The sequence below is a fragment of the Alligator sinensis genome, unplaced genomic scaffold (assembly GCF_000455745.1).
Source record: "Alligator sinensis unplaced genomic scaffold, ASM45574v1 scaffold1451_1, whole genome shotgun sequence".
Taxonomy (NCBI): Eukaryota; Metazoa; Chordata; order Crocodylia; family Alligatoridae; genus Alligator; species Alligator sinensis.
The window spans coordinates 93,678-97,793 of NW_005842351.1; the positions used below are offsets into that span (position 1 = coordinate 93,678).

The following is a 4,116-nucleotide window of genomic DNA, read 5'->3' on the forward strand; positions in this document are numbered from 1 at the left end:
GAGCCCAGTCTAATTTCTGAAACCATTTAGAAGCAAAGTGTTGCTAATCCATTACATTCTCCATCTTTTTTAAAGACTAACGTTTTCAATATATTTGGAAAAATAACATGAAACTTTTACTATTACTTTTCAATATTCTTACAGCTATTCAAAATATTTTAATACAATTGATAGATTTCTCCCTCACAGCCTGGCAATTCCTTTCATGTGATTCTGAAATGAAACCATAATTCTGTTTCTGTGATATCACAGTTTATTGCCAAAACAATATCATAAAGTTCTCACTTCATATGTATAACACTAGCACTGCACAATTAAGCAGAAAAAAAAGTATGGGAGACAGAAGGACAAGATCAGGCTATGAATGGAGAAGAGAGAGAATAACTAACAAATAAAAGTAGTACAGCATGTGTATTAGAAATATATATAAAGATATATATATAGATATAGATATGTCTTTATGTATATGTATAAAGACCTTAAGAAAAGTGCATTGCATTCAAAATCTTGTCTAAATCTATGCCAGCCACGGAGTTGGTTCAATGAAAGAGATCACCCACCAAAATCCTTGCTTCTTGTATATAAAGAAAATCAATTTCTGTTTTGGTAAAATACTTTTACTTCCCCTCACCCACCATATTTAGATCTCCAAAATGGTTTGGTAAATACTACAATGCTTTGAATATTTTTTCTTCTTCCATTGTATTTAACATAACTCAGTGGCAGACTCCTGTTACATATATCATTTTTTTAAAGAAAATTAAGAGTTTGTCTTGAGGGATATTAATGATTTTTACACTGTGCAGCAACTTAAGGCACAAATCTTAATGTCTGCATTTTTAGAGCCATTGGCCAACACAGACTTAATTGCTCTCTCTCTAACAAATGTGTGTGCTTAAATGGCTAGAAACCAAAACTGGAGGGAAGGAGACAATGGTGACCAAGCATGTACAACAATTCAATTAAGTGCAAAATAAAGTGAACCCTCTCATTTGTCAAGTGAACTGCTTAATTGTGGCTACTTGCATCACCGATCACAAATACCATTATTTTACAGTGCTTCAGAGCACTGAACACTGATTGTAGAATTTTTTAGCTTGATTAATAGCTTGGGATTGGTCAATAACTCAATACTACACAATTTTAATTACTTACATTTGAAAATTTATCTAACAGATTTCAAACAAGTTTGAAAGAAATATATAAAAGTTGTAGAAAGGTTACCGGACCTGGATGATTATGCCACATTGTTACCCCTATTTCCTTTAAAAATTATATGCATGCATATGAAATAATGTACTTCAAATAAGCACTGATAACTATTGTATATCTATAACCATTACTGGCAGACAAAAGCAATATCTTTTTCAGTTTTATTATTTCTTCACTGTATTGTTAGCTTACAAAGAAATTATTTATCAAACTGACATGGAAAATTCAGGCACTGGTAAAACAAATGTGATTTGTGAAGGCTGACTTTTAAAAAATTGTTTTTCTGATTAAACACTTTTAAGCAAAAAGAATATATTAAGATAGTCTGTATCCATGAACAATTGATTTTTTTTAATAGTGAAAGGGACCATTAACATTTATTAGCCTCTGGTTATCTATTTTTAACAGCTACCACAATAAACAATAAGACACTAAATAAAACCAATTAATCTTTTATTTTTTTAACAGTCAATATGATTAATTTCATACTGTGAGAAGTCACATCATTCTTTCTATGTAAATAGTCACAACAGTAAGCTAGTTACAAGTGAACATTAAGATGCCAAATAAAATGTTGCTAGCACCTACATTGGTTCAAGTCAGATTTATTGACTACAATAACAATTTACATTTCATATTATTAAGAATGCATTGCATTGTATAAAATACAAGTGATCAACTTAGTCAAAATTGGCTATTTTTATTTCATTTAAATATACATTTTGTTTCTGTTCACCCAATTCAGATAGGAATAGCTATATTTCTCCAAGTAGAGTGATCCTTTTTGTTTACATTTGTATAAATTATGCAGAGGTCCAATTTGATTCATCCTAAAGTGAGTAGAATAAGTAATCTAGTAACAGTTACATGATATCAAATATAAATAAAGCCCATTTTAAAAGGAAAACAGATTTAACCATGCAAACCAACTGTAGGATCTGATCATTTGTAATTTCCCATCTCCTTCCTTTTCACTTCAGGCCATCCCCAATATGCAGAACTATGTAAGCTTCTTTGTTGTTATGATACTATTTAATTATTTTTCCAAAAAAGGAGATTAAAAGTTATTTTGCTTTGTATTAACTATTTTACCATATTTTTTTCCTTAGCAGAAAAAAATCAATATCATATTATTAAAAATGAAAACAGCGCAGAAGGCTAGGAAGTAAGAGATGATTGGTTTGGGCAGTATGCTGACACCTTTGGTGCAGAGTTGTCTTTGACATAGAAATTTATTTCTCTGCCATGATTTGCTCTACACCATGAGACTGTATTAAGATGGTGTCCCCTTATTTTCAGTGTCACAAAGAGATAGGACCCATGACATTAAAACAAAAATGGACCTTACAGACTGACTTTTGAAAAAGCACCTAAGTTTAATCTGCAGCCTGACCCCACTTCAGTAAAGTACTTCCATATACGAATACCTTTAAAGATATTGTAGTCCTATTGGCCTTAATGAAGTTATTTATGAGTTTAAAGTAATCCCTATGTTTAGTTTGGTGTAGATGAATGTGGATGCTCTAAATAAATGTGTGGACCAATTTGAATTCCTGAGTTCAAAGACTTTTATGAGAGTAGGCACAGGACACAAATGAACATTTTGCACAAATAAATATATACCTGCATTCACATAAACTACTGTTTGCATGTTCTTTGGGTGACATATATACATGTGGTTGAAAACACTGTTTTAGACATCTTTGAAGACAAGGATTTTCTTTACAAATTTATCTTAGAATGTGCTTCCTATCTCTATGCCCAAAGTAATATTTCACAGCTGTATGTTGTCACATCTTTTGGGAAGGACCTCATAGTTTTTTACAAACATTAATAAAACATGACAAAGACCTGTCTGAGAGAGCTATTCAGTCCCATTTTAAAGACAGTTAAAATTAAGCCCAGAAAATGTGATGAGCACAGTGACATGCTGGCTATCATAAAAAGTCTTGTCTTCTAGTGCTCTTCATTAAGTGTTAGACCATGTGCCTTTCTAGCCTTTCATCTTCTCATTGTAACTTTAGACACATGACATCTACCAATCTCATTGTACCCAGGCAGTATAAATCCCTTCACATTATAATCCCTCAACATTAATTTATATGAATGGACTCTACGATGACAGATTATTAATATGTGGAGTTGCTCAGTTTTTTTTCCTATTAGGTAGTAGTTCAGCAATTTTCAGCTGTTCCCCAGTAGGAACTCTCATACTTTCTGCCTGGAAACTGAATCCTTTTCAGTTTACTGTGACAAGTTTGCCACCTACATTGCAGACAAAATCACCCATATCCAGCACAGCTTAGACACCACTTTTGCTGCAGAGTCAGAGTTTGGGGTTGACGAAGCTTTGTTTATATGGATCATTTAAAATTGTTATGACCCACTTTTGTGGAGGATGTGCTTGGAGGGATGAGGGCAACCAGCTGTGAACTGAACCCGTGCCAGTCCTCACTTGTAAAAGCCATCTGGGGGACACTGCTGGCAGGAGTTGTCAATACCTCCCTTTGGGAGGACAGCGTCCTGAACAAACACTATTAAATCTGTGTTTGTCCAGCCCCTCCTCAAGAAGCATCACTGGATGCTGACTCCCAATCTAGTTATTGCCCCACCTCCAACCTCCCTTTTTCTGGTAAAGATCACTGAATGAGTAGTCACCTGATAACTCTAGGCACATCTGGATGCCACTGGTCTCTTGTCAGTCTGGCTTTCATCTTGGATATGGTACAGAGACTGCACTCATGGCCTTGGTTCATGATCTTCATCTAGAGATCAACAGGGGAAACTGTGCCCTGCTGATCTTACCTGATTTCACTGTGGCCTTTGACACAAGTGACCATGAGGTGCAGAAAAAACGTTTACATGACCTGCTGGGTATTCATGGGACAGCTCTAAACTGATGCC

General features: G+C 34.3%; 1 protein-coding gene across 1 annotated transcript in view; it reads right to left on the minus strand.

Moving 5' to 3' along the window:
• Window positions 1-4,116, minus strand: part of PRDM6 (PR/SET domain 6) — a 100,280-nt gene that overhangs the window by 11,824 nt on the left and 84,340 nt on the right. The window lies entirely within an intron of this gene.